The sequence below is a fragment of the Rhinatrema bivittatum genome, chromosome 2 (assembly GCF_901001135.1).
Source record: "Rhinatrema bivittatum chromosome 2, aRhiBiv1.1, whole genome shotgun sequence".
NCBI lineage: Eukaryota > Metazoa > Chordata > Amphibia > Gymnophiona > Rhinatrematidae > Rhinatrema > Rhinatrema bivittatum.
This window is the reverse complement of record NC_042616.1, coordinates 576,291,853-576,316,361: the sequence shown is the minus strand read 5'-3', so window position 1 is coordinate 576,316,361 and position 24,509 is coordinate 576,291,853. Positions and strand designations below refer to the sequence as shown.

The 24,509-nt window shown below is 42.3% G+C and overlaps 1 long non-coding RNA gene across 2 annotated transcripts in view; it reads right to left on the bottom strand.

The window, feature by feature from the left end:
• Positions 1-10,378: 10,378 nt before the first annotated feature.
• Positions 10,379-24,509, bottom strand: part of LOC115086215 — a 49,753-nt gene continuing 35,622 nt past the window's right edge. For both annotated transcript variants that reach the window (XR_003855162.1, XR_003855161.1), the window contains exons 3-5: positions 12,626-12,682; positions 12,349-12,513; positions 10,379-10,984 (exon numbers count right to left, since the gene is read on the bottom strand). This is a non-coding gene — a long non-coding RNA (uncharacterized LOC115086215). The remainder of the gene's footprint in view (positions 10,985-12,348; positions 12,514-12,625; positions 12,683-24,509) is intronic.

Genomic DNA, 24,509 nt, shown 5'->3' with positions numbered 1-24,509 from the left:
CATATCACAAGTAACAGAGGAAGCTTTACTAGTTAGTTTAGATGTAGAATCACTCTACACTAACGTGCCCCAAGAGGAAGCATTGAGGATAGGTACAGATATTTTAAGTAAACGCACACGTCCACAACGCATACCCACAGAATTTTTGGTGTCTATATTGGAATTGGTCCTATATAATAATTACTTCGCATATCAGCAAGAATTTTTCCTGCAAATTCATGGGGTAGCAATGGGGTCGCCGGTAGCCCCTGACATTGCTAATCTATATGTCTCCCAATTTGAAGAAACAGTGCTATATCCATCGCCTTTTTTCAAATTTATCACCCAATGGTCAAGATACATAGATGACATCTTTTTTATCTGGAACGATTCTGAACAGCAATTATCTGAATTTCTTAAGTGGCTGAATTCAACAAATCTTCACCTCAAATTTACCATGACATTCCATAGAGAACAACTATCTTTTTTAGATATTCTCATCACTAAAAGTGTAGGTAAAATTCAAACAACTCTTTTTAGAAAACCTACCGACCATAATAATTTCTTAAAATTCGAAAGTCATCATCCACGAAGATTCAAGGAAGGTCTACCTGTGGGACAATTCTTTCGTATTCGCAGGATTTGTTCAGACCAACAAGATTTTTTACACCAAAGTATCATCATGAGTGACAGGTTTAAGGAAAGGGGTTATCCTACTGCAACGATAAAAAGAGCCTACAAAAGAGCCAAATTTTCTCCCCGGGAATCTCTCTTACAATATAAGAGCAAGAAACAGATGTCACAGATAGTATGTGTGCTGGAACACACGAATTTCACTCAACAGATTAGGCAGTCCATACAGCGAAATTGGCATGTCCTTAGCCCGCATCAGATTTTTCGTTCTTTACCCATGTTCTCATATAGCCGAGGTACCAACATTAAGCAACAAGTAGTACGAGCTACTCAATACTTGGATCATGCTCCCGGCCCTCCGGGTCAGACACAATGTGGTAATTGCAGCTTCTGTACCCAGGCCATCACTGGCATTGAATGGCAAGACCCTAATACCAAGGTCCGAATCACACAACGACATTCTGTACACTGCAACTCAGAGTATGTGGTGTACGGTCTCATCTGCCCATGTCAAAAAATATACGTGGGCAGAACTAAACGTAAAATTAAGGTCCGCCTCATTGAGCATAGAAGCCGGATCAAGAATCTCGATGTCAAGGCACCTATAGTACAACATTGTGTTGCTCATCAACACAAATTTGAAGACTTCCAGTGGTTAATTATAGAACAAGTTATACAATCCTGGAGAGGGGGGGACAGACTTTCTATATTAAATTTAAAAGAACATCAATGGATTTACCGCCTACAATCTGTGGAACCACGGGGACTCAATGAAAAAATTGAATGGTATACTCTCATCTAGATTCTCCTCTATAGGATTACTCCCCCGATCTCATTCCTCTCTAAGATGGCAGACAGTGACGTCATTACCCTTTTATGGATAGATTGGAATACATTTTTGTTTCAACATTCTTAAAATGGCTCCTCACTACGTCATTTCCCTTTTATGGTTTTAAAATGGCGTACCTGGCAGGACAATCAAGGGATATCCCGGGCCGATGTTTTTCAAAATGGCCGTCGACAACGTCATTTCCCTTTTATGGACAGCCTCCGTTCAAACATGGCTGTGGATATGACGTATATGCCCTTATTTGGATACACTCACAAGTTTGGCGCCTTTTTTGCTCTCTTAAAGCTCAGCGTCTCCAGAGTCTCTTGCTGCCGATAGTTTACTCACAGCCAGCGATAGACTATGCTTCAAGAAGGTAATAATATATATGGGCATAAGACCCCCCCTTCCTTAAAAATACTTTTCAACTTTGGTGTCTTATTATGCACTGTTTCACTTACAGGATCACACAGAAACGCTTTTCAGCGCAGCTATTCAAGTCAGTATGTTGCATACAGTAAGTGTTCTTTCAATTCACACTGTCATCTCGCTTCTGTGGTGGGACTTAGTGCGCACCAGTCTCTTGTACTTTCTTTATTCGCAGTAATGTCAAGCATCTTCAGGCAGCAATAGAAGAAGGTAACAGCGGCACCCGACCCCCTGAGGAAGGAGGTTTCCTCCGAAACACGACGTGTCGGAACAAAGTCGGACTTCACCACTTTTACCACTCATACCATCAGCACTGCGATTCTGATGCCGGACATTGAATTGAAAGTTGCAAGTTAAGTACAACTTTACAGTACAACTTGAGATTTCAGGTGCATCGGGACAGCTATATTGATAGTGTCCTTTATAAAATTAGCTCATCGGGATCAATCATTTAAACTCTATGCAGATGAGATACAGGGTTTTTCCAGGCCTGCGATACTTTAGAAAATGAGGCCCTATATCTCAATCTCTCTCACTTTCTTTATCTTCCAGGAAGGATTCCAGGTGGATAGGGTCTTGGAAAATAAATTTGTTCTTATGAAGAACAACAACACATTTACAGGGGAATTTTAAAAAGAACGTAGCTCCCAGAGATAAAACTCTGGGCTTCAATATCAGAAATTGTTTTCTTCTTATTTGCGTGCTCCATGACACGTCAGGGAATATTTGGACCATTTGTCCGCAAAATAGGAAAATCCTTATTCTTAAAATACTTTTGCATTATTAAACTTTTATCATTATCCCTACACAGGGTAACCAAAAGTGTGGCTCTTTGTGGAATATCATCCACTGAGGATTCCAGAAAAGAAGTTAAGTTAGAGGACTGCTGCTGGACCAGGTCCATCCCTTTCCCTTCCACCTGGTTCCTTAATCTAGAATTCATAATATAATATATTTTTGACACACTTTTCTCATCTATAGTTGAGATTGACAAAACTTCTAATAGGTATTTTTTTAATAACTCAGTGGCAGATAGAAGTCTAGTAACAGGAAAATTAGTCTTTTTATTTTGGATGGAGCAAACTCTGGTGGCTCTGCAGTGATCCTGCTCCCATCCCACTGAACCTGACATTCCCCCACCCTTTGTGAGTGGTCCAGAGCTCTCCAGAACTGGGAACTTAGCTCCCACCCCCACCCTGAGGGAGGTTACAAAGTGGCACCCAGAGAAGTTGCTGAGAGGGACTTGATGTGTTCCAGACCTGTTTTTGAGCATTTTGGTGAAAACTTGCAGCTTTTCACTATCTAAGAGTCAGTGGAATTTTTTAATTATTGGTCCCATTAACTATAATGGGCCACGATGGCTGCTATGCATTTCCTGGGGGGAGGAGGAGATAAGTAGGAAAAGGAAAAAAACCCATGGTCAGTTACTAAGGGGTGGAGCAGGTGACATTCCGGGTGGAGGAACCCCTGGGCCTTCTGACAGCCATGACTGTTTACTCCAGGCCCAGCCAGCACTCCAACTGTTCTCCACTATAACCCTAGTCAGCATAGGACCCCTCCAGCACTGGGACAACAGATTGCACATGGGAATCACTCCACAATTCATTTTCCCTGCAGCAGGGGAAAAGACAGAAACAGTGGTTTGTAGCGGTGCGGTACCTCTTCCAGCTCACACTTCTGGCCAGGTCGCACAAAGGCTCCTCTTCACCAGCTCTGGTAATAAATGGCAGCAACACAGGCTCTTCTCTGCCTACAGGAATGGCAACAGTAGCAGATTGCAGGCTCTTGTGCTAGGACTGTCTCATATCCAGCCTCCTGGTCTTCTTCCCAGCTGCCATCCTTATTCAGGTGTGCAGCTTCCTCCAGAACCCTGCTCCTCTTCAGTCACTCTGCTTGCCTGTACCCAGGAGGCCACTGCCAGCAACAACAGTCCCCCAGCATCAGAAGCCCCTTTGCCCCCCTCTCCCGAGGCAGCAAACAGTGTCAATGAGGGCTTCCAGAGCAATTGGGCCACTGACAAGCTCTTTGTTGGGGGGGGGGGGGGGGGGTAGCAGGAAAAATTGAGGACACCTTTTCTTGTAGATAACTTTGAATCTTGCAGCACTCAACAACACACTCTGCCAAGGAGGAGAGGAGGAGGACCTCTGGGAGGATGTCTACTGCTTCTGCTGAGGGAGAGCTAGAGCAGTCTGTGTTGCAGAGGAGATTCCTTGGGCTTGAAGAGAAGTGAGCTCCCACCCAAGAGGAAGTGAGCTCCCACCCAAGAGGAAGAATGCTTTGCAGAAGTAAGTAGTAAGTACACTAGTAATTACACTGAATTCCAAGATATTTTCAACAAGGGAACTGCCAACACGCTTATGTTGCATGAACTGTGTGCATTCCCAATTTTTAGTTATTTATTTAACATTCTTATGACCCACTTATAGCAAATCAATCGTGCTCAGCGATAACTTCATCATCAGTCTGGGGCAAAGGCTATATTCAACAGTATTTAGTTTCTGTTAGAAATGAAATAGAAGATAATCTAGGAATAACTGAGAAAAAAAAAAACCAAGAGAAAGATTAATCATACCATCCACCTCACCTGATGGAATCCCAATCTTTCTTTATATCCAAAAAGGAGAGGAACAAAAGACATTACACTGAAAGCAAAAACTCTTAAGATTGAAAAAAAAAGGACTATTGACTGTGCCTAGAATGCGAAGTACACATCTGATGCAAATAAGAGACCGAAGGTTTTTCATGGCAGGCCCAAAGTTGTGGAATTCTCTACCTGAGTCGTTACGTTTGATATCAGAAAGAAAGAATTTCAAACGTGAGCTGAAAACCTGGCTCTTCGAAAATCATATGATCTAACTTAAAATATCAAAATGCAGAGAACTACAATATCAAGGCCAAATATATTAGAAGAATGATTTACAAGTCATGAGCGATGTAAAGTATCCTAAGACAACCCAATGACTAATATGTGAAAAATGATTGAAATAGAACATAGGGATCACAAGCTATTGTCCTTGACCTTTAGGTAATATGTACCAGAAAATCACAGTAGATGTAGATCTATACTAATTCCTGTTGTGTTGACCTATTGTATGAATGTTACTTTTGTAAACCGTTGAGATCTTCATTTGGAACAACGATATATAAACTGTCTAAATAAATAAAAATAAATGTGCTCTAATAACTGCTGAGTACTGACATCCTGACCAGAATGCTTAGCTGCCACTGAATACTCCATCTCTTCTGCTGATATCATCATGGCCCAATATAAAAGTTGCGAGCTACTACAGAGATGGGTTGAACCCGGGGACCAGGGTTTTTGCTAATTACTGGCAGATTTTAAAAGTGCTACGTGTGCCAAAGCCAGGAGATATGCATGTGACTCGGCCTGGCGTGCACCGCGTGGATTTTAAAAACCACATAAGTATGCGCGTATCTCCTGATGCGCACACAAAATAAAAAGTTCAAAAATGGGTGTGGCATGGGCGGGCTGAGTCTGTACCATGAAGTCTGCATCTAAGTATTTATGCACACAAGTGTGCGCCGGAGTCCCCTACCATGTAACCTAACTTCTGCTATGGAAGGCGTGTAAGTAATAAAGTGAAAACTGGGCTAGTTAGCAGGGTTTTAAGAGTCGGGGCTAATAGAGTAAAAGGAAGGCAAGTTAGCTAGGGGGTTTAGGAAGTTCTCTGCTTTACTGGGGCGAACTGGGAATGAACTGGAGAAACAGGTAATTGCATCAGCGTGCATCTCTACTAAAATTCCCCCCACTTACGCACTTGAGTCAGCATTTGTGCACACATACGCATGTCAATGTAAAATCGTGTGCACATATACGCGTGTATGTTATTAAATTGCCGCGTCCATGTGCATGCACCGGCAAACGCGTGCAAATATGAGCCTGTGCGCGGGTCTTAAAATTTACCTTTATTTGGTGATTGAAGATGGTTTGTGGATAATTAAAAAGGTTGAGTTTTTTTTATTGCTGTTTGAATGGTTGGTGTAGTAGCTCTGTCTTGCTTTAGTAAGAGTGAGGTAGGTTAAATCTATGCCATTAGTTATTAATGCATATTTTGTATTTTGATATTTATTTCCTTGATGTGTTATTTTTATGATATATTACTATATATTGTGTTCTTGATGCTTTCTTTATGATATATTATATCACATATTGTATCATTTTTTGTGATTTATATACTGCTTTCAGTTGGACTGTGTCTAAGGAGGCGGTATAAAAATGTAATATAACATAGCTTATCAAAAGGGATGTGCAGGGAAATTTTTTTCCTTTTGTTTTCTTTTATTCTTTTTTATATCATTTTATTAGTTTTTTAATTTTTTGGGATTCTTTTTGTTGTTTGTTTTGTTTTGGAAAATAGCACTCACTATTTGCAAAGAGTATGGGTTATTTTCCGAAACAAATGAACCTGAACATATTTGGGAATTTTGGGATAATTGTGAATTTGTTTTATAATAAAATGAATAAAAACAAAAATTCCCTATTAGGTTCTGATTATCCTTCATTTTAAAATGAATGCACATCCTTACTTATTGATAAACTGTTTGAATGCCTTTGAGCCAAGATAGACCTAGGAGGCTACAATTTAATTGGGTCAAGATATGTTATTAAGTGGAAAACATCCTTCAGAACACAATATGGAAACTTTGACACAGTATTGTAGGCTTTGATTCTGCTTTCAATAGATTACTGTAATATTCTTTATGTCAACCTGCCCTCATCATCAGCTCTGAAGGCCTTTCAATTTCTGCACTGGTAGGCTAATTGAGAAATTCACCACCCTCCAACCTGCTTCCATCCAACTTTATTTCATGATCCCCCTTGTGCTTGAGCTTCTTTTTCTTTTATACCAACCTTTGTGGGATTCCTTTAACCTGCCTTTGCTTGATGCAGTCAGATATATGACTTTTGTCATTTATTTTATTTCCTTGTACTTATCTTGATGGTTCCTATAACTATTTGGGCTTGATTTCAGAGCACAGCCTTCTGGGCAATGAGAATAATACAGAGATTATTCTTTTTCTTTTTCCTTTTAAATCCTTTAAACTCGAACAGGGCGATCAGCCAACTTGTTTTCTAAGCGCTTCTGTTTGGAGCTTTATCCAGATGCATGCAGCTAGAACGCAGATCAAAGTTCTGACTGAGCTATGCACAGCTAGCTGTGAAATGGTAGTGCTCCCAGGAACATTCTACAGACCTCTGTCAGGCTTCTTTGATGAGGTCAGTGAAGGCGGCTCAGGTCTGCTCAGTAATGCTGTCCTTGCTTTGTTCTGCCAGACTTTCTGCTCATGCAAACAGCAAAACGAAGCAAGTGTAAACATTGTGGGCTCAGTTTTACCCACATTAATTTTGGCCTTCAGAAATCAAATAGGGACAGATATGTGGAGGTTTTGATGAAAATTAACCATTATAAAAGGAGATATTTGGTCACCCCGAAAAGTATATTCATAGTTTGAAAATGTAAGCTTCTGCCATTAAAAAAGAGGAACCAGCATACAATAGATAATTCACTAATACAATTCTTTTAAGAACAAATTGTTATTACTATTGCTGCTATCAGTTTCTATACCAGAGATTGGCAACTCTTGGTATCTGAGAAACATGATGGCATGCAAGCACCCTGCTCTTACCTAGAAAGTCAGCACCGTGATCATTTTGAAAATTTGTGGGATACTGTGCTAATCTTGTTCATTATGAAATCAGAAGAGTTGACTTAGTGAAGGATATCGAGTAACGGAAGTTGTATGCAATCACCAACTTAGTAATGATGCTGCTGATGATGATGGCCTTGGATATCTCTGGGGTGCGGATGTGGACTGGGACCCAGAATTCCATCTTGGTGATGTCAGAGAGGATGGAATTAGAGGATGGATCTGGGCATGGAGCCCTCTGTTGATGTTGAGGGGGAGTGTGAGCTGGATTAAGGCCCAGGCTTTTATGGGGTGATGACAGGGATGGGCGGGAGGGATCTCCCATATTAACTGGCTATTAAACTTTGGATTGGTTAGCTTAAGAATTTTGAGATTCAGGGCATGCACTTGGTAAAAGGCCCATGCTTCCTTTAGCATGGGTCTTTTATCGTGTATACACTTTGTATCTCATTAAGGGCCTCATTTTCTAAAGTATCGCAGGCCTGCGATACTTTAGGGAATGAGGGGCGGGGGGGGGGGCCGAAACGGGGGGTGGGCCTGCGCTAGCCGGCAGCGATCGCACCGTCGTGGTGCGATCACTGCCAGTTTTGCACCCAATAGCACCACCATAGAAGGTGCAGCTATTGGGCGCGAACTCGGACGCGAAAAGAGCCTTATCTTTTCATCGTCCACGGTGTCTTCGTGGAGTCAGCCCCGGTGACGCCCCGACTCCTCCTCTTCTGGAGCCGACACTGCCCCCATTTTGGTATCGCATGCGATCCGGGTGGAAAATGAGGCCCTAACTTAGTCACGTGACTAATTAAATAGCTCATTTTTGCAGACTTAGGGGGTCATTTTCCTACGATATCGTATACGAAAAGGGAATTTTCACTCGCAAAAAGTCCCTTTTCACGTGAGATATCTAAATCAGGGCGGGTTCTGGGCGGCATCCGTACCGGAAGGGGAGGAGTCAGTTCGGCACTGGGGCGGACGCCGTAAAGACATCGCAGACGGCGAAAAGGTAAGGAACCTTATCGCCATCAGTAACATGGCCAATAGCACCACCTTTCACAGTGGCGTTATTGGTTTGCGAAAGCCGGCAGTGATAGCACCGCGGTGGTGTGATCACTGCCGGCTTTCGCAGGCCCGCCCCCAGCTTCGCCCCCCCATCCCGTTACCGCTGAAATTTTCTAAGTTCTGCGAACTTAGAAAATCCAGGCCTTAGTTCTGATATAAATAATGTGAAATTGGATGTACAAGCATATGTGCATACTCAGCCATGCAAATGCTCAAAATATTATAATCCAAACAGGTTGTCAAAATAGCACATTATCCCCTAACCTGAAGCATCACAATGGGAGTTGTGCTGCAAGATTAGAGAAAGGTGGAGGTGGTCCTGCTACACAAAAGTGGGAGCAGAGAGGAGGTTGAAAACTATAGGCCAGTAAGTCTTACCTGGGAAAATTAATGGAAACATTGATGAAAGAAAGGATGGTTAGTTATCTACAATTCAATGGGTGACAGGATCCGAGGCAACATGATTTTTACCATTTGTGTCAATCAAATTTGATTGATTTTTTTTGATTGAGTGACCAGAGAATTGGATCAAGGAAGAGCACGTGGTGTGATTTATCTGGATTTCATCAAAGCTTTCGATACTGTCCCACACAGAAGACTCATGAATAAAGTGAGAAGTTTGGGAGTAGGTTACAAGGTGGTAGAATAGATTACAAACTGGTTGACTGAGGAGAGAAGAATAGGTGGAATGCCTCAACAATCGGTTCTGGGGCTGTTTTTTTTTAATATCTTTGTGAGCTACATAGTGGAAGGGTTAGAAGAAAAAGTTTGTCTTTTTGTGGATTACACTAAGATCTACAACAGAGTGGACATGCCTGAATGAGTGGACAGAATGAAAAGTGATACAAGAAAGTTTGAAGAGTGGTGAAAGTTTGACAGTTGGGATTCAATGCCAAGAAGGGCGAGAGACTGATGTACACGGACCGGGAAAGAGACATCTGGGTGATAGTGCTGGACGATCTGAAAGCAGCAAAGCAATGTGACAAGGTGGTGGCTAAGGGCAGAAGAATACTGGGCTGCATAAAAAAAGGCATAACTAGCAGGAAAAGAGAGGCGATATTGCCCCTGTACAGGTCATTGGTGAGGCCACATCTGGAGTATGGTGTTCAGTTCTGGGGACTGTGTCTTTAAACGAGAGACAGGATTGAAACAGTCCAAAGAAAGTCAACCAAAATGGTGTGCGATCTGCATCAAAAGCCATATGAGATGAGACTGAAGGATCTAAATATGTATACCCTGGAAGAGAGAAGAGACAGGGGGGATATGATATAGACATTTAAATACTTGAATGGTATAAATGATGCACGTGAATCGAGCCTTTTACAACGGAAGGAAAGCTGTAGAACTAGGGGTCACAATATGAAGCTCCAAGGGGGTAGACTAAGGAACAACATCAGGAAAATATTTTCACAGAAAGGGTGATGGATGCATGGAATGTCCTCCTGGTAAAGATTATTAAGATAAGAACTGCAATGGAATTCAAAAGAGCTTGGGATTATCACAGAGGATACCTAGTGGCTAACGGATAGATATGAAGATAAGGCGCAACCTGCATTGAGGCAACCTGCATGGAGCGACAGTTACTACATTAACAGAATAAAAATAAATAAATTAAAAGAATAAATAAATACAGCTTGCTGGGCAGGCTGGATGGACCTCTTGGATCTTTTTCTGCTGTCATTTACTAAGTTACTATATGCTACTATCACTTCAGACATGACATTCCTTAAACCAGTTGAAAACTCATTTGTTCTGGTGGTCTTAATTTAATTTTAATTATTTATAAATTGCATTTCCAAACAATAGAAATGAATAAGATGGTGTACAAAATTAAAAATACATCATTAAGAATTGTATACAAAATTAAAATTAAAATATACAGAGACAAATACAAAACTATGACATTTTCAATTTCATTTCCTTTTGTTTTGAAAACAAAACAAAAAGTGAACAATATGTTGTTTTCATTTTTTCTTTAACAAAAAGGTGCTTGCAGCCACTTTGCCCTTTAAGGTATGTACATGTATGGCCATGTAGGGTTTTCCAGTGGCCGCGCATGCCGCATCTTCAACTGCACACAACACAGACCAGGACTTTGTGACTGGAGCAGCAGGAGCCTGTGCCGCTGGCTTTGCTAGTGCTCTCAGGCTGTGCTGGCCTTGTGAGCATGTTCAAAGTTGCAGGAGACACTTCTTGTAGGCTGATCTCATCATGAATGAGGGCTGGGGGATGGGATGGGAGGGAATGGAGAAACTGGTGGGAGACTGGTTGGATTGGTGGGTGCAAGAGAAACCAATCAGGCCAGCTAGTTAGCCCAGAGACAGAGAGAGAGAGATTCCCAGCCAGGTCAATTGGGCCAGTCCAGCTGGGCAATCTCAGCCAAACTATCTGGAGAAAGAAAAAATGAAAGAGAGTGAGGCAGCTGAAAAGACACCATCTGTCTGTGGTGCAGTCTGTGTCTCTGGTGTCTGATGTTGTGAGGTAAGTATCTCTATGTTTCTGGTTGTTGTGTGTCTCTCTCTGTGACTGTGTCTATCTGTATGTGGGATATCTGTCTCTGTATTTGTGTGATGCAGTCTGTGCCTGGGTGCATGTATGTGGAAAGGAAGAACGCAGCATTGGCAGGTAGGCTGGAAGCACCAGAGAGACAGCTCCTTGCTCCCTTCCTATCTCCCTAAACACAGCAGTTATGGCAACTGAGCTATCTGCAAAAGACCAGTTGTAGAACAGGGTGTCCAGGGTCACCTTCCTCCTCCCACCAAGAGACTAGCTTTAAAACTGGGGGAAGGTAAGAGACAAGGTAGAGGATACTGGAAGGGGGGAATAGGGGAACCCCCCCCCATTACTGCCACTCATTTGCAAAAATAATGTGCTCAACAGAGAGAATACCTGCACATATCCTGGAAAAATTTAGAGAGTTCATTATTAGTAGCCAATTCTGGGGTCCTTTGCACTGTCAAACATTAAAAAAAAATCCCTTTGGCCCTTCCTTTTCTATACCTCCCTTCAGTCAACCTCCATTATTTTGATCCCACCCCCATCCCTATCCCCAGCCCATCCAAGACAGCTGTATTTTTCATTCTTCTGTTAATATCTACTAAACCTATCTCTAATAAATACTAGCTATTGGGAGCCCCAATCCATTGTGTATAATTTTTCCAGTGACTCTGGGTTCCTTGCTATCATGGGTGCAAGTCAACACCTTCATGACTTCTTAAATGGGACTCATGCTGGGACAGGGGGTGGCTACATAAAGTGGCACCCAGTGGGGGCTTCAACAATTCCATTGATCGCTGTATGACTTGAGGGGATGAGCTGGCATGCAGGGGCTGGGGATGAAGACAGAATGATGGAGACTGACGGATAGGAGAGCCTGGATGGGGTTGGGGGAAGAATGTGTGTGGAGGAAGAGAGTGTGCCTCCTGATATTTAGCGGGCAGAAGAGATTAGGATGCGAGAGGGTCGACAGTCTTCTCTTTTTGATCAAGTCAAAATAGAGTATTAGGATCTTATCACTGCTCAGCTGCCAGATAGAACTGCAGAGGAACTGAAGACCCAACAGAGTAGATTTGAAGGGAGAGCGCCAATGATTCTCTGCTGCAGAACTGTGAGCTGTAAACTCACAGCATTTACACACATTTGTAGCCGGAAATATTTTCTCATTTTGGGTTGTATCAATGAACTATAGTGTCTTACCACTTACAAAACTTATACAGTAGTATGCACTCTTATAAAACATCAAAAATACATACCTGGAAAGAGAACTTTCAGAAAAACTGGATTCCCGAAAAACACAATAGGAAGAAAAACCTAAGAAAAGAACCAAGTTCTTTGTTTAGGACGTGAGGTGTTTATTGTCTTCTGATTTCTAAATTCATACTTCTCTGATAGAGCTGTACTGAGATGTTTTGAAAAGCCTACAAAAAGAAGAAGAAATAGTTAATGTAAGGTATAATGAGGTTAGAAACCTGGAAAAAATGAAGAAAACAGAAGTTAAAGAAAGGTATTTGGAAAAGGAAATATACTTACTTATTGATTTCCTTTCAGAGCACTGCCATGAGGTTCTGTGTAAATGGAAGTTTCTTTCTGTAGATCAAAAGAGCAATTATAATGTTAAATTATTTTATTAATTCCATAAAATTCATCAAATTCCTTTATGTGTGATTATTATCATAGGAAACAATCTAAAAGATATCAGCCTTTCTCTCCTACCTCCAGAGAAACTCACTGACTAGTTAATCATCACCATACAGAAAAGTGGTATTCTCTTTTGTATTCCCTGCAGAAGGAATGGTGAAGGTAACTTACTTAAATTCGACACCGTATAGAGGGGAAACGTACCTCTCCCATTCCCACCCTGCTGGAGAGTTACACTTAGATAAGTGCAGGCAAGGAAGTCATTACTATTTTGTGGCCCTTATCTACTGACATCTACTACCCTGGATTAAAGGAGAGACAGGGGAGATATGATACAGATCTTCAAATACCTGAAAAGTATTCATGATGCACAAAAATCAAATCTTTTCTGATGGAATGGAAACTATAAAACTAGAGGTCACAATATGAAACTCCAAGTGGGAAGACTCAGGATTGACATCAGGAAATATTTCTTCATGGCGAGGGTGGTGAACGCATGGAACGCCCTCCCGGAAAAGATGGCGAAGACAAGAACAGTGATGGAATTCAAAAGGGCGTGGGACAAACGCAGAGGATCCCTGCTGGCTTGAGAATGGAAATGAAGAAATGGGGCCACTTTTCTGCTACACCTATAGTCTATATTTGGGCTTGGGGGTAGCCCGCCCAGAGCGGAAGTTGTTAGTACCCTAAAACTAAACTAAAAAGATAGAAAGATTAATAAAACAAAATTGATGGGCAAAGTTTTGGTCTTTATCTGCCATCATTCTTTATGTTACTATATTACTGTGATACTAGCTTATTATGATAGTGGGAACTGTATGTACTGAATTAGGCTTTCCTCTTCAACAATTTATTTCTTTATTTTTTTTTTTCAGTGATTATATTTAAAGAGAAGGTCTAAACTGCAAGGCAAGATCTACAACTTAGTAACAAGTTTGCTACATGTTCTGTCCATGCATATTGCATTCTTTAAAAGCAGGCAGTGTTTGTGTCACACACAAATGTATTTCTGTAGAGAATTATTCTACCTTGGGATGTTATGAGAATCAAATTGGCTAACAATTTTCTGAGTTAAAAGTAAACCCAGAGCCTTGAATTCAGACTGAACATCATCAAATCATCCACCAAGCTAGCTGTAATTCAGATAATTCATGGATTCTGAACTGGCTCCTGTATACACTGATGGTAAGGCAATAATGAATGAAACCAACTTCGGTATATAACAGTCAGCGTACGCTTTCTTTCACTTTGCTGTGTTTTACTATAATAAACCCATAAATGTATTCCGCTAAGTGACTGATGTGCTCTGACTGAAGTATTCAATTTCTGTACTCGGCGTGTATTCGAATGCAGACTCGTTTCTTCTCAGATATATAAGGGGACATGACAAGCGATGCATTGTTTGTGCAAGAGGACACCAGGTGTAATCTGCTTTAAAGAAGAGGAATTCTAATCAGCAGCACGTCACAGCAGTTTTGAGAGCAATTAGGCACCAAATGACAGGTCTGTGTCATAGCACCTGACATATATCAGAAATGTGAATGACGAACAACTTCCTGTGCTTCTCCTATTGTTCTGTCTTTAAGCATATTAGAGAGAGAAACTCAATGCATATGAAAAAATCATAGACAGCAAAGATTCCTTTTGCATTGGAAATGCCTTGCTCTTAATTGCAGAACATGAGAAACTGATGATACACTGGAAGCAGCCTACATTTTTTTGTGAAGTCTTATTATAGCGCCATATTTGTTTAGCTCTGCTGTTCAGGAGATGACATACAGCTGATGGATCTAGTGTATTAATGAGATAATGCAAGGCATTTACAAATCAGGCATGCAGTACCGGCTGCTGAAGCAGAGTTAATATCAATGGTGGATTCATAGATTTGCAGCATCTGGCTGCATACATCCATGGCTGCTCCATTAGTTTCAGTGGAGCTGCCTGTGGATTGCCGTGACTTAAAGGAAACCTATGATTTGATTCAGATTTCTCGATTGGTTTAGCAGACAACATGGTAAAACGCTGTCGATGTTCTTTCTCTTCCTGATAATAACATGCCTGTCATAGCATTTTCATTGTGCTGGGGGTCTTTCTCCATTTGTTGTTGTTTAAATATTTATTTTGTTGTTCTGCTCAGGGAAGACTTTTTGAAAGCTGCACATTCCTACAGACAATCTGTATATGACTGGATGCCCACAGGCAACTCCACTGATTTCACAAATTGCCCAAAGATGCTTATCAAATGTCCAAGATTTCTATAGAAATCTGAAGCTTTTTAATAACATAATAACTGCGTATAATGGATATGGTAATAAAAATTGGAATGAATAGGTATACTGAGCTTTGTGTCAGCTGAAACTAAGTCTTTTATATTTGGAGACAGAATTGCCATATTTCCTTTGGTGAAACCTATACTTACCAACAGCTGGTATGTTTTGGAAATGTGTTGTTAAGTAGAATTATTTATTTGGTCTATCCCTGTTGGGAGGCTTATTCATAATTCTATACTCAGGCTCAAACAAAGTCACTAAAGAGTGTTATTTGTGTTGAGTTACAGGCCGATACAGTACAGTGCGTTCCGATGGAGAGCACTGTTAACCCGCGTTTGGATGCGCGTTTTCGACACACTAGCTTTACCCCTTATTCAGTAAAGGGTAATAGCACATCGAAAACGCACATCCAACCCCCCCGAAACGAATAGCGCCCACAACATGCAAATGCATGTTGATGGCCCTATTAGTTATTCCCGCGCGATACAGAAAGTAAAATGTGCAGCCAAGCCGCACATTTTACTTTCAGAAATTAGCGCCTACCCAAAGGTAGGCGTTAATTTCTCTCGGCACCGGGAAAGTGTACAGAAAAGCAGTAAAAACTGCTTTTCTGTATACCCTCCGACTTAATATCATGGTGATATTAAGTCGGAGGTCCCAAAAGTTTAAAATAATCAAAAAATTAAAAAAAAAAAATTAAAATCGGCCCTCGTTTGTCACCGGATTTGACAGCCAATGCGTTTTCGACACGCTAGCTTTACCTCTTATACAGTAAGGGGTAATAGCGCGTCGAAAACGCGTGTCCAACCCCCTTCAAAACTAATAGGCCCACAACATGCAAATGCATGTTGATGACCCTGTTAGTTATTCCCGCACGATACAGAAAGTAAAATGTGCAGCTGAGCCGCACATTTTACTTTGAGAAATTAACGCCTGCCCAAAGGCTGGCATTAATTTCGGCCGGCACCGGGGAACTGTACAGAAAAGCAGAAAAAACTGCTTTTCTGTACACCCTCCGACTTAATATCATAGCAATATTAAGTTGGAGTCCCCAAAAGTAAAAAAAAGTAAAAATTAAAAAAACCCCCCATTAAAAATCGGCCCGCGGCCCACGGGTCAGAAGACGGATGCTCAATTATGCCGGTGTCCATTTTCCGAACCCGTGGCTGTCAGTGGGTTTGAGAACCGACGCTGGAAAAATTGAGTGTCGGCTGTCAAACCCACTGTCAGCCGCTGCTTCTATCAAAAAGGAGGCATTAGGGACGCGCTAGTGACCCTAGCGCCTTCTTTTACCACGGTCCCTAATTTGCATAGGACAGCCTCCTGAATCGCGCGCCCAGGAGAGTGGCGTGTGCGCTCGCTGGGAGAGTGGGCGCTCGCCAGCTCTCCCGCGCGTTTTTCTGTATCGATCTGTTGGTGAGAGAAAGAGACAGTGTTCTGTGGGCCTGCTCCCTGAGGAGAAAGGTAAAAGAAGGGGAGATTGCCTTTCCTATCTATAGGTTAGAGAGCAGCACAAGGGTCCACTTGCTTGTGGCCAAGGAGATAATTGGTATAAAGGTGTTTGCTGAGAAATCTGCAATTACATCCAGAGGAGGATATTGTGTTGTGATTCTGGAAAAGGAAATTTCTGTCATTCATTACCACTTTTACAATTGTAAACTGTTCTTTTATTGGAACACTTTTTGGTCTGAGGACTTTTATTTGAGTGACTAAACCAAAAGTCCCTTTGGACCTAGGAGCCAGTGCCTCTGCCCCCCCCCCCTCCCCCAAATCTGGAACAACTCCTGACACATCATCAAGTTTAACAGGACTCCCACAGTCCCTGAAGGTTTCTAAGGGAAAATCTCAAACAAGGGAGTACACTTCAATTACCGCTTTTTATCCAAGGTTGTTGTCCTACCTTTTTATACTCCCTCTCCCTATAATCCAATTATTGGAACCACAGTGCTGTGGGCCACAGATTGCAGATCACTTTGAAACACAGTACATGTGCATACTGATGCTGACCAGAAGGTGTCAAAATAATTATAACCCAAAGATGCAGCTGAAAATAAGAAACAAGTCACGATATAAGAATTCAGCTGTGAGAGAAACTCTTAGAAGTGTGTATAAAGCAACCGTCATAAATAGCCTCAGTATAGGTCAGTTGTTTATCGGCACGCTGGCAGGCTGCATTTTTTGACAGTGCACCGCACAAGCAGACGCTGTTTTTAAACTAAGGACTGACCGAATAACATTGAATTCATGTAGACGGCTTGTTTTCACCTGAAGGTCCCTGAAGAAGGAGTAATAGACTCCGAAACACTATGGTGTCGGAGGAAGCACTTCAGGACTGTTTTGCCATCTCTTTCGACATGGATTAAGATAAATGCACACACTAGATATCAAATTTAATACAGTGTCTGCGCTATAATTTTCTAGCACTGCATGGTGCAGAACAAGTGTTTTGGCAACCCATGATTAGACAAGCCCAGAACATTACAGGCTTCACAAAATAAGCCACTGAGGCTATTTTTTTTTAATTTATATATTTTATTGATTTTTCAATATTAGACAGGTAAACATTGTTATTACACCATAACTGTTGATTCTACAGTTAAAGTTACAGTATATAAGAATAACATATAATCAATCTAATTATGACATAACCAAATGAAATTTTAATATCCATCATCTAATTTCCAGAGGCTAAAGAAATTTAAGGGAGAAAACATAGTAAAAGACTCTACAACTAGATTACAACATTGTTACCCTGCATAAATTCTTATACTTCACTGGTCTGATTTGGTATTGTAACTAATCTTTTTTGATCAACAAAAGTTTTTAAGTCAACTGGGCTAAAGAATATATATGTATCCTGTTGTTTTTTATGACACATTTACAAGGATATCGCAAGGTAAATGTATATCCCAATGTCAATACTTCCTGTCTATGAGTCAGAAAATCTCTTTTTCTTAACTGGGTAGCTATAGGTAAATCTGGAAAAAATTTTACCAAATTTTCATGGAATGTAATAGGATAATTACTGAAATATTGCTTCATAACTTTATTCAAATCAAATAAATGTATAAAGGAAGCGACCAGTAATCCCCTATCAATTACCTGATTATTAGTACTCTCCAAGAAATTTGTGAGATCACCTTGAAAAGGCATCTCCTCTAAATTTAAATTTGGATTTTTCTTAGGAAAAAAGTAGCAATAGCTTATTAAAGGTAATTCAATTTCTGGAAAATGTAAAACTTCCACAAAGAACTTTTTCAGCGTTTCCATCGGAACCTGGCCAGCTATCCTAGGAAAGTTGAGCAGGCGTAGATTCAAACGCTTACTATTATTTTCAAATAATTCAATACGTCTAGATAAAGAATCCCTATCTTTAGCTACTATTGACTGGAATTCTAAATTCTTTTTATCCTTTTCTTCTAGTATTTTTATTCTAGCTTCAGAGTTTTTGAAACTCTCTCAGATTTCCATTAATTCCTGTTGACTATTCCTTGTCCCAACGTCCACCTTTTTCTCTAGTCCTTTAATATCTGCGGACATTTTAGCTATCAAATCCCATATCAGTTCCAGTGTAACCACCGCAGGGCGCTTTAAAGTCTCTGTGTGGTTACCTCCTGAGGCCTGATCTCTTGCCTCGAGTATTGTCCCTTCTCTTCCTCCGATGGATCTACTCGCGGGGCAGGACTCAATGGAATTGAGTTCTTCAGGGGAACCACACAAAGGGTCTTCAGCTGCCCTGATTGTAGGTGGAACATCAAGATGAGGACTCAGAGATGCCTCCTCTAAAGATTCAGCCCTGTCTCCCAACAGTGTTGAATCAGCAGTGTCCTTAGCCCCTGGATTGAATGCAGGTGCGGACAAAAAGCGAACAATTTCTTGTTGTATTGGCGAAGGCGGGGGTAGAGAGGGAAACACCCTTATTCTTCCCTTTCGCTTGGGTGGCATCTTATGAATACAGAAACAGTTTACAATTGACAACAAGTTGATCGTTCCCGCTGAAATGTTGAATTTACTTGCCTCTGTGACGATGACTTCTCCGGCAGAGTCTTCCCTCTAACCTCTCTAACCGAGCTAAGCCGAGCAAAGCCACGCTGTGCCCCCTCCAATCACTGACACCATTCCTTCAGCGCGAGCTTGATGGCCAGTAATACTTATTGCTGATACTATAATTATGCTTGGCTGGGGGAAACTTCCTGGAGAAAAAGAAGCAAGGGTGCAAGGTTCCTGAGGAAGAGTACTGGCTCAATACATCCCCTACTCCTTCAGAAGAGGCGTCCACCTCAACAATAAAGGGACGATGTGGGTCTGGGTGACGGAGACAGGGTTCCAAAAGGAAAGCTGCCTTTAAGTCTTGGAAGGCTGTCACAGCCTCAGGCGGCCAGAGCTTGGTATTGGCCCCCTTTCAGGTCAGGGCCATGAGTGGAGCAGCCAACTTGGCTGTGACAGCCTTCCAAGACTTAAAGGCAGCTTTCCTTTTGGAACCCTGTCTCCGTCACCCAGACCCAATAAAATTGCGATAATAATTGCCAAAGCCCAAGAATCTCTGTAGAGCTCGCAGACCATTAGGCTAAGGCCAATTTTGTATGCATTTGAATTTGTCGGGGTCCACGTGGAAACCCAGTCTGGAGACTATGTAACCCAGAAATGGGAGGCTCTCTTTTTTTGAACAGACACTTCTCGAGTTTGGCATAAAGCCAATTGTCTTAGAGATATTGGAGTACCCGGGCAATGTCTTGGTGATGGGTAACCAGATCCTTAGAGAAAACGAAGATGTCATCCAAATATACAACTAAGCACTCATAGAGGAGGTCCCTGAAGATTGTTGCGTCCGGTCTCAGATGGCTTCGACCTCTGTGCTTCGCCTTTCTTCCTTCTCTCTCCTCAAGCCTTGGGAAGATGGCTGCTGCCACGTCTTCATGTTGCTCTCTCCCCGGCATCCCCGGAATGGCAACGGCGACGGTGTTCGCCATGGATTTCCTGAAGGCCTCCTAGGGTGTGTGCACGTACGCCACCCATGTCTTTATCCACATCATGGAGGGAACCTTGGGGTTGTCCCCTCCGAGTGACGTCACGCTATCCGGGTATTTAGTCATCCCTTTGTTTGCTAACAAACTGAGTTAGCAAGGATTGGAATTGCTCCAGTCTAAGCTGCTCTGCCACTTCCCAGCAGCCCCTGGAAGCTCTCTCTACCCTTCGGAGTCATCTCTAATCTGGGTACCCGCTCCTTGGTGGCCCTTGTGCTTTCTTTCAGGTACCTATTTGGGATACCGGGTACTTGCTCCTCGAGGGCCTGCTCTCCCTACCTTGGTGCCTACAGTTCAAGTACTTCTGCCTGCCAGGATCCTCATCAATACAGCTACCTACTTCAGAGAGTAACTAACATTGTCAGCTTGTCTCATCCTCAGCTTCAGCACTGGGAGTCTGCATCTGGGACTCTTCCTTCTACCCTGTGCTGCCTATCATCTACATGAACGTGGGACTGGTCTCCTCTCCTGAGGACCCCTGGACTAACTCTGCTGGGTTACCTCACTGCTGCCACCCCTGGGCAGTACCACCAAGCTGTATAATAAATATTAAGTCTCTGTGTCTGCGTGTATAGAGTCTAGCCTAGTATTGCGGTTCCTCATGGGGCTCCTTCCCGTGGAAGTGGCCATCACCGCAGTACCCAAGAATCCATACCAACACATCAAAACCTTAACAAAGATCTTGTTCATCATGTTTTGGAACATGGCTGGTGCATTTCACAATCCAAACAGCATGACCAAGTATTCATAATGATCATCTCTGGTGTTAAAAACCATTTTCCACTTGTCGCCTTCTCGGATCTGGATTAGGTTATATGCCCTCCGGAGGTCCAACTTAGAAAAAATCTTTGCTCCTTACACGTGATCAAATAACTCCGAAATTAGCGGCAAGGGGTAGTGGTCCTTCCGGGTAATTGCGTTCAGGCCATGGTAGTATATGCATGGATGGAGAGTTCCGGCTTTCTTTGCCACAAAGAAGAAACCTGCACCTGCTGAGGAGGTAGACCGACAGATGAACCCCCTTGTCCAGATTTTCTCGCATATATTCTGACATGGCCTTAGTTTCAGGTAGAGACAAGGGGTAGATCTTACCCCGAGGAGGCTTGGCACCTGGTAAAAGGTCTATGATGCAATCAAACTTTCTGTGAGGAGGCAGGGTGTCTGCTCTTTGTTTGGTGAAGACATCAGCAAATTGCACATACTGCAGAGGAAGACCAGTTGGAACAACAGGAGCTGAGAGACATGGCTGGATAGCTACCTTTTCTAAGCAGGTCATATGGCAGTCAGAACCCCATCGAGATATCTGAAATGAGACCCAATCAAACTGGGGAGAATGTTGCTGAAGCCCGGGTAAGCCCAGGACTATGGGATATATGGCTTTATCGAGGATATGGAATGCCAGTTGTTCCACATGAAGGGATCCAGTGCAAAGCTTTAAGGGAGCCAAAATGCGGGTAACTCTTCCCGGGAGAGGATCCCCGTGGATTGATGAGAGGACCAATGGACCTGGGCAGAGAAACGTAGAAATCTGGAGGTGTTCCACAAGAGCCTTCAGGAGGAGGTTTCCACCTGCCTCAGAATCTATTATGGTTTGCATGATGAAGTCCTGGCAGAATTTAAAGGGAATGTTACAGGAATCGTTAATGGGGGAGCTGGAGAGGTGAGGCCTAGGATCAGTCCCCCACTGTATCCTAGGCCCGAGAGTTTACTGGTCTTACTGAGCAGCGTGCTATTACATGGCCTGCCTTGCCACAGTAGAGACAGAATCTGGCCTGGCAGCACCAAAGGCACTCTTCCAGGGTTAGCCGGCTACACCCCAGTTGCATTGGTTTCTCCATCAGGGTTCCAGGAGAAGAGGAGACTTGAAGAGGAAGAGAAGGATGCCGAGGTTGGTGTGTGACGGACATGTATCTCCGGGAGAGTTGTAACTCTTATTCTGTTCCTGGAGCCGATGATCAATCCTTCTGGCCAAGTCAATAAAGCAGTCCAAGGAGCCAGGAGGTTCACAGGCTGCTAGTTCATCTTTAATACGGGATGATAGTCTGTCCAGGAAGATGGAGCTGAGGCAATTCTCACTCCAATGGAGCTCCATAACTAAGATATGGAATTCTATAGTGTAATCAGAAAGGGAGCAATTACCATGATAGATGTGGAGGAGATCCGAATCAGAAAAGGCCTGTGACAAGGTAAGGGAAAAGGCAATCGGTGCCATTTTGAAACCTCGAGCACCGGCACCGGCACGATCGAAGGGATGGTTTCCGGACCCCCCGCTAGACCACCAGGTACATGTAAAAGGTTTTTGGGAGGGTCGGGAGGGTGGGAGAAGCAAAGGGGTAATTTGAAAAGGGTCGGGTGGGTTTTTTTTTTTCGGGCCATGGCGCCTTTTTATCAGTGGTAGCCAAAATGGCGCCGATGGCCCGAGAGCGGGAGATCGTGCCGGGGACCCCCCCCCCCCCACTGGACCACCAGGTAATTTAACATTTTTTTTGAGGGGCGGGGTTCGGTGGGGTTTTGTTTATCTGCTCAGGCCTCACTAAAAAATTAACAATGTGAATTGGAATCGGAACGATTCCAATTCACAATCTCTAACAATCCGATTTTTCCCTCCCACCATCCGAACCTGATCGTTAAGACGATTGGGCACACGATTCACATCTCTTTTCTTCATTTCCATCCTCTAGCCTTTAAGGATACACAGTGTTGAGCCCATGCCCCTTTGAAATCTTTCACCATTTTGGTCTTCACCACCTCCTCCAGAAGGGCATTCCAGGCATCCACCACCCTCTCCATGAAAAAATATTTCCTGACGTTGGTTCTGAGTTATCCTCCCTGGAGTTTCATTTCATGACCCTTAGTTCTACTGATTTCTTTCGGACGTAGAAGGTTTGTTGATTGTGCATCATTAAAACCTTTCAGGTATCTGAAGGTCTGTATCATATCTCCTCTGCTCCTCTTCTTCTCCAGGGTATACATATTTAGGTCCTTCAACCTCTCCTCATAACTCTGTGTGTAACAATGGAAAAACAGAACCACCGTTTTTCATAAAACAAATAAAATCAAGAAGCATAAAGCATAAAGCATCAATTATAATAGTAAAACCATACTAATAAAAGCAAATTTGAAAACTATTGACAAATAGAATAACTTCTATTAATTAAAATCATATACATTTTTTAAATATTTCCCAAGCACCAATAAAATATTTCAGAACAGCACACATATCAAATAACACCCAATAATTAAAACTAATAAGGATAAAAAAGAAAACACATTTCCCTGCTCAGCAGACAGAGGGATGAGGTCCACCGGTGGCCATATGTGCCTCCCTATATCGGCCATCAGTGCCCTCCTGTTGCCTTGTGCCCAGGGGCATTGGCCCCCTTGCCCCCCTTCAGTGCACCACTGCTGATATTAAAGAAAAAGCTGAGCTCCTAAATTGAGGCTTCTAAATTAGGTTCATAAGTTAGGCACCTATTTTCAATTGAACTTAGATACCGAAGTATTCAGCTGAAAATTCACATAAATTTAGAGGCCTAAATTTAGGCCTGCTATAAAATTTGCCTAGATTTTAGCTCCTACATTAGGTGCCTAGTTCTGAAAATCAGTGCTAAGCTCCTAACTTCGTTTCTCCACCCTAATTCCACCCCCATAGCCACCCACCTTTTAGGTCCCTAAATCTAGAACCCTGATGAAAGTAGGAGCCTAAATTTAGGAAGTCAGCCCTAGTAAATTTAGGAGCCTAATTCCAATAATTAGGAGTCTAAACTCTTTGAAGAAAGATCTCTTTACATTTTAACCCATGCTGAATTTGCATATGAACAGTTATTCATGCTTGTAACTTATTGGCAGGCGTTTTATGTTTTTTTGGAATTGAGATGAATCATATTTCTGTGTTTGTTTGTGGCTGGAGCTTTACCTACCACTGATTTCTATGGAAACAAGCCAAATTAATGCTTTTGAAAGTATGCTAATGAGGCAGGTCTGGAATTGAATTGTGGTAAGAAATTTTGTATTTTTGCCCTAAGGTTGCATGGACTTCACTCCTTAAGCTTGCTCCCTCTACCTCTTTGTATAGGAAATCAATGTCAGAGCTGCAATTTTGCATGTACAAAAAGAGATGCATATTTTAATGAGTCTGATAATGCATTCTGCTCCTCAGGGAGCAACTAGTCCCAAAAGCCTCATTATATACTCATTGTTGATCTTGCTACCGCTATTTGGCCTCCTGAATACTCTCCTTTCCAACTTGGAATAATATGTATGCTATTTGTCAAAGCCTTCTAAATATATAATCTTCTAAACAACTGTAACCCCTGTGCCAAGTGGCTACCTTCCCAGCCCCAGTCTGGCAGCTCCAGGGTGGGGTAGAATCAGTCTCTGGGCATGGGCTGGGGATAGGATAACTTATAATGCTTCTAACGCTGTCCAAAAATCCAATGTCCACACCTGACGTGCTCCAATAAAATAAATGTTTATTGTAAT